The sequence below is a fragment of the Diadema setosum genome, chromosome 10, assembly GCF_964275005.1.
Source record: "Diadema setosum chromosome 10, eeDiaSeto1, whole genome shotgun sequence".
Classification (NCBI taxonomy): domain Eukaryota; kingdom Metazoa; phylum Echinodermata; class Echinoidea; order Diadematoida; family Diadematidae; genus Diadema; species Diadema setosum.
Window position 1 is genome coordinate 12,010,835 of NC_092694.1, and position 6,388 is coordinate 12,017,222.

Here is a 6,388-nt window from a genome sequence, read left to right on the forward strand (position 1 = left end):
GCGAAGCTAGTCCACTCTTCAAGACGGGTGCTGGAAGTGACAATGCAATGTGGGTCTCCATGCAGTCAGATGGTATTCTGCACCCGGCCCGTGGTGTGCCATACTTCACCACCGTAATGCGTCCATTCATATCATTTTGGCAAATTCAAACAACCACCCAATGATACGCTGTATTCGAACTGCTAGTACGTGACGACACGTATTCTAGACTCGGTTTCTTAACAGAAAAACCGATGTGTTTTTTTACAAGTTTTTGCAAAGGAACGTGTCACTTCGCTGTCTTGAAAGTTAACGCTGCTTGGTTATCCCCGATATTGACCACATATTCGACATCTTATGCAAGAACACTACGAGATATCATATTCAATACCCGACACCAAAGAACGGAGCGAGCAACGCGCCGGTGCGAAGCCGTAACCCACCGCTGCGTGGGTCGGTGGTAGGGGACGGAAGTTCGGGGCAAGCAATGCTGCTTGATCAATTCACACTATAACTGTGTGTTAAACACTCTCTACCTCTCGTTGAACTCACAAGATTTCTAGTAATAAACTGAGCGGTGAAATGACCAGCCAACAGTTTTCCACCAGACTGAGACAGCTCGAGTCATGTCCATTCTAACATTGTGATTATAGGGGGGGGGGGGGGGGGGGGTGAACTTCAGCTATCCCCGATACGAGCCGCAGCGTACGTATAACAGAGTGCATTAAATACACCAGCTTCTAAGGTTTTGAGAATTCCTAATACTAAGTACGGTATTTAAACACTGTACAATCTATTTAAAATTTAAACAACTTCAAACAAACGTAACCATACAATGTACACAACACTACTGAAGTACACATTACTAGCCGTGAGAAAACTCGAATGTATGTGGTACGTAGATTCAGTCACTGGGGGAGGGGAGAGGGGGGTTCTGGAGCGTTTCGCTCCAATTTCCAAGAGCATTCCTGTATTTGTTTTCGTTAAATTTTGTTGCCTTTTTGCAAAGCTTCATTTTAGCACAAAATCAAAGGATAGCATATGAGATCATGTAGCTCAAATTCACTAACTTGAAACTTTTTTGTTGTAAATAATAGGCCTATCTGTCACTTTGGAGTCGCTGACATTCTCAATTGCATCGGGCAGTGCCATGACTAGCAAGATACGGATGGGAAGGGGTGGGGTGGGGTGGGGTGGAGAGGAGGGAAGGGGTAGGGGTGGAACACGACTGTTGCCCAAGCCGAGCTGATTACTAGTATTAGGAAGGCGGGGGGGGGGGGGGGGGGAAAGACCTGTAAAGAAGAGCCTAACAGACAACTACATGGAAATGACCTCATTTAAATCTATTCTCGTATTTTAAAGCGGTTGTGAGATTGAAATTACCCCCCCCCCCCCCCAAAAAAAAAAAAAAAAAAAAAAAGTTCATAGTGGCAAAACATTATGGTCAATATCAAAGCTCAGAATCCAAAATCAGTACTGGAAAACTATGAATAAACAGATGAATGGATGAAAATAAATGAATGGATTATGTTTGTATGTTCGAACGGATGGCTGAACAAAAGTAGGCACCCTACGAACGAATGAATGAATAAGTATAGATGAAAATAAATATTTGGGTTGACAAACCACAACATTTTCACACTGGTCTTGTCAACGTTTACACGTTTACGATGTGTAAAGACCCACCACCGGACAAGTTATGGGGAACGCGAACAGGTATAGGCCTACTATTCTAGGGTTTTCGGAGTAAAACGAAACGAAATTCCACACATACTTTCGAATCTCGCTGCCACACACGAATATGCGTGAGTGGCTATACGGCTTATCTATAGGCATGAAATCTCTCTCGCTGGTCTTTTCAGGGAATTTACAATTTGCACAGGAAAGCGCGTGAATTGATTATTTTGAACCAGCAAAATAGGGGAATAGAATTCTATCCAAAGTTTGTGCAAAATCAGACAGTTCGTTGAAGGAGACTTGTGGACCGCGTCCTTGCACGTTGACTTGCGTTCAAGCAGGGAGGTGGAATAAGTTCCCCCCACTCACCGTCCTGTCTGTGTTATAGCTCCCCATTTCATAAAAGATGTTATAATAGCAACTCTCGCTGGAATGGCAACTTCCAATATCAGCAGCCAATCAGGAAGCTATAGATTCTCGTCGTTTCCATGACAACTATCATTCCAGCAAGAGTTGCTAATGCTATCGTATCAACTTTTTTTTTTTGTATGAAACCCAATGAATGGGGACCTGATGCCGTGAAACACTCAAAGCGGGTTTGCGAAGCTGAAAAAAATTTATGTGCGGTATACGTAGCAAAAAAAAAAAAAAAAAAAAAAAAAAAAACCCATCACAGGACTGACCTTCAGGTAGGCCTACATTTACATACTATAAGAAGGGAGTTGCTATCATTTTATGTTGAGGAATTACATTGCTTGACTTGGTGTCGAGTGAATGAAAACGAGGGGGTGGGGTATGGTTTTTGTTGATGGGGTAAACAAAATTAACCGTGATACATTCAATCTGATGTTTGCATGGGTGATGGTTAACGGACTGACGAACTGTAGACCTGTTTTCATTGTTGTTATTATTTGATCAGCAAATAATACAGATTAGCATCGCTATAATTCCTGATGGTCATTATCCGAAATGATATGATGTATTATTATGAATTAATGGAAGTTCCAGATAGAGCAAGCATGCATTATGCGAAAGCTGTATTACAGGGGGAAAAACAAAATGACAGACGCGATTGGCAACCTTGATAGTTAATTAGAGCATCGACTGAACATGGTGTACGGGAAAGAGAAAATGTAACAGGATGAAAGCAAAAATGAATTTGGAATTATCTCTCAGGGACATGTACACACAGATAATATGAGTACACAAACCACAAAATGATGTCCTTTGTACCTGGATGTGCTGTGACGTTATAGAAGCCGGTTGGGTAAAACAGCTTGGTAGTTTAACCATGGCTTTGCCCATATACCTCCTTGGTTTAACAGTGGTATAAAATTCAAGGGGCGTGTCACCGTCCTGTAGGAGACCCCGTATATGAAATTATATCAGAGCAGGATATTTATCATGTCTCACGTTGCAGCGGAAGTGAAAAGCCATTTCGTGTTTAATTCACGGAGGTATACAGGCTCACCTAGTATGTTCCTCTTTGGTTAATTTATCGATATAGGGTAAAACGGAACAGTAAAAAAAGTGAATAAATAAACAAACAAACAGACAAAGTTTAGAGTTTTGAACATAATGTTCTGCTAGTATAGAACTTCAGAAAGTTGACTAAAAAATCTTCTCAACATTTTACTTATAAAGCACAAAAAACAGACAAAAATCTATTCTATTCAGAGAATCTGGCTCAGTCATCTATAAGTATTCTACGCATCTTCAGAAGCTATTAATTTTGCTGTTCGCCTTTCGGACTCTGACATTGTTTAATTCAAGATTAGCTGGCTGTGTGTGGATTGTCAAGTCAGGTGTCTGCGTCATTGCGGTGAGTCGATTAACCCGTCTTGGAGATGAAGATAAGATCTTATTAGCTATCAACGGAAGCCTAATGTATGATTATATCCAACAGAAAGAGTCGATCACTACAGACAGATAGAACATCAATATTGTATGATCTAATACGTAATGACATAATTGAAGAGCTTGCTTCCAAAAGGCGTTAAATCCATCATTTTTCAATGGATTTAGCGCCTTTTGGAAGCAAGCTCTAGTATATTGTTATAAGATGATACAATATGAAATAATATGATAATGATATAATATAATATAACATAATATAATATAATATAATGTAATATTGTATTATAAAACAATGACATAACATGAATCAACAAAATAATATAGAGTTAGATTGACAAATAGATATCTGCAGATCTATAGGACTTATAACATTTTTCATTTATTCATTTTTTTTTTTCATCTGACAGAATGCTCTCGAGTCAACGACGGAGCTGTGAATTCATTTTGTTCGACTGAGCGACGATTTACCAAGGAAGCAATCACAATAATCATAACCGCCGCGGCTGAAAGGAAACATAACTATAGCTATACAGTCGTTCGAATGACGTATAGTGATTGTTGTCAAAAAAAGGCTCAATAGTCATTACACCCATGATAGTGTGCGACACCGTGTAACGAAGCCAACTTCACGAATATTGCTGAGTCACGAGTTACAGCTATCATTGTCCCATAATAATGCTGACTTTATCGTTGTGTGCGTTCATTTACCTCTATACGAAGGCGATGTTTAAAGAATTTCACAATTTCATGACCTTGAGAGTTCGAAAAGCTGGAAGTTCATGCTGATAAAGAAAAGAACACACAAGTTAGTCATCTTTTCAGAAGAGTATTTCCGGAAAGCGCGCATCTAAAAAGATTTACAGGGTAGTTTTAAAGGTATTAGCCCACATTTGTAAACCTGCAGCAATTGGTCTCATAGTTAGCATGGAGTTTGGGTATGATTGCAGTAACACCTGTGCAAAATTTCGTTCCATCTAGTCCATTACTTTCATAAAAATAAATGAAAATGCACCGTAATCCGTATGCATGCGTATAACGCTCGCTAGCTCCGGTCCACGTACGTGTTGAGTGTACAATGTACGTAGCTATAGCCCGCGCTCGTAATTCGATTTTGGGTCGGGTTGACCCGGTTTGAAAATTGATTTTAAAACGATGATTTTCTCTCTTTTATCGAATGGTATAGACAAAGAGCGACAGGTGAGGTATGTTACTGTTATAACTTGTACTTGAAGTCATATTGGACCTGTTTTATGCAGTTTTGATTTTCGTGGGTTTGCAAATGTGGGCTATAGTACCTTTAAATTCACGTTCAAATCGCCGTTTAGTCAGTGCTGGCAGAAACCCGTTATCTCAGTGTACTTTCAACCTATATAGGCCTACCTGGTAATATTAGTGGTGTTACCCCACCCCTCTCCCCGCACCCACACACACACACACACACACATACCGAGAGAGAGAGAGAGAGAGAGAGAGAGAGAGAGAGAGGGAGAGAAACGTGGGAAAATTAATTTTTACGTAAATGATTATTGTTCCTCTGAACGCGAGGTGATTGACAAAAATGCAATCTACAAAAGCAATGGAAGTATAGGCACCAGAAGAGTCAAAAAGGTATAACTGTTCAAAGTATACGCCTCAATTCGCCTCAATTCGCCTCAGTTCAAGTGTTCGAGACACGTTCAAGGTTACATCAAAGGGCATTTCAAGGTCGTCCACCTTGTATCGTGTTGCTTGGTATACTGGTATACGCATGAAGCTTTACAATCTCCACCTCCATTTCATGGTATACGGAAGTAGAAAAATCAGAGAAGCAGATCAGTAAATGAGTGAGAAAATGAAAATCGAGCTCAAAATATTCATAATACAATTTATGTAAATAATTGAAAAAAAGTTCAGAGAGCATGTCACGGCAAAATGGCATCTCTGTATGATACTGCTTGCTGTTGAGCAGCTTTCCATGTGTGTTCTGTACACATTATCACTCATTTTGATTTTGCTCAATAGTTAGGCACGAACAGATTTTTACCCGCTGAGGAGAACACAACGTATTACAGTGTACTCTATTATATAATTATAAATTATCAAGAACAGAGTGGAGATGCCCCCCCCCCCGGGAAATATGTATTAGTGAATTTTTGTGTTATGCAAAGCGAATGGAGAGCTGTTTAACACAAGTTCACGTATACACAGAGTTGGCAATTAAGGTCTTTTGATATTCGCTCTTATTTGCATTTCATTTTTTTTTTTTTCGTGCGAGTGTTCGATTTTCCCATTTATACAAAATGAGTGAGTTGATAATGACGTCATCGCCTCACAAGATGCCATACTTTGTATAGGCCGTCATAACTTAAAAAAACAAACAAACGCAATATAAAATATGCTCCATTACTCTCATGCAGATCTTGATATCTGACCGATCATTGATATTAAAGTTATTCAACCAGGAATAATATTAAGAGTTTAACGCCTTTATACTATACCTTTGGATTTTCCCTGGGATACACCTTGTGATTTTTCGTTTAGCTTTATGTTATGTTATTTTATTTTTTTAATTATGTTTGGGGGACATGACCAACCGCAAATTGTGAGTTGATGACGCCATCAGCTCACTTTGAACATAGGTCTATATCAACAGTACTGTTTGAGAATTGCTTTTCACAGATCAACGAAACTTAACGGTATAAAATAAAATAACTTCCCAAATTTTGATCCCATTTTGATCAAATCTCGACTGTTGTGCTTATAATGTTATTCTTTCTTTTCAGACGTACTTTTGATTGGCCCGATATTCTCCCTTTACGAAGCTAAAAGTGGTTCCATCAAGGAGAAGTATTGGGCCTGGATAGAGACTTGTTTGATACACCAGTCGGACTCTGCT